Here is a 316-nt window from a genome sequence, read left to right as displayed (position 1 = left end):
TTGTCATAAATTGCATGAACATCTTTGCCATGGTTGGCTTTTTCTTATGTATATGGGCTCTAACTTGTGACTGAAAATCATAAGGGAAAACAGGTTGTGTTGAATATGCAGGACCTTGATCATTATTTTATGAAAAATTTGGGTGATCCCACCTTAAGTTTAACTGTTGGAGTATGGAGCCCATTGAAGTTTCCATTAGATCGCATTGATTCATAATAGGCTGGATGATAATCACCTGAATACCCATCTCCACAAAGTTCGCATGTCAGAAAACAACTCTAAGAAACATTAACACCCCAAGTGTCAATTTTTTGAG

This window comes from Theobroma umbraticum, unplaced genomic scaffold, assembly GCF_002168275.2.
Source record: "Theobroma umbraticum cultivar Fairchild unplaced genomic scaffold, ASM216827v3 scaffold_106.0, whole genome shotgun sequence".
NCBI lineage: Eukaryota > Viridiplantae > Streptophyta > Magnoliopsida > Malvales > Malvaceae > Theobroma > Theobroma umbraticum.
Note: the sequence above shows the minus strand (reverse complement) of the source record.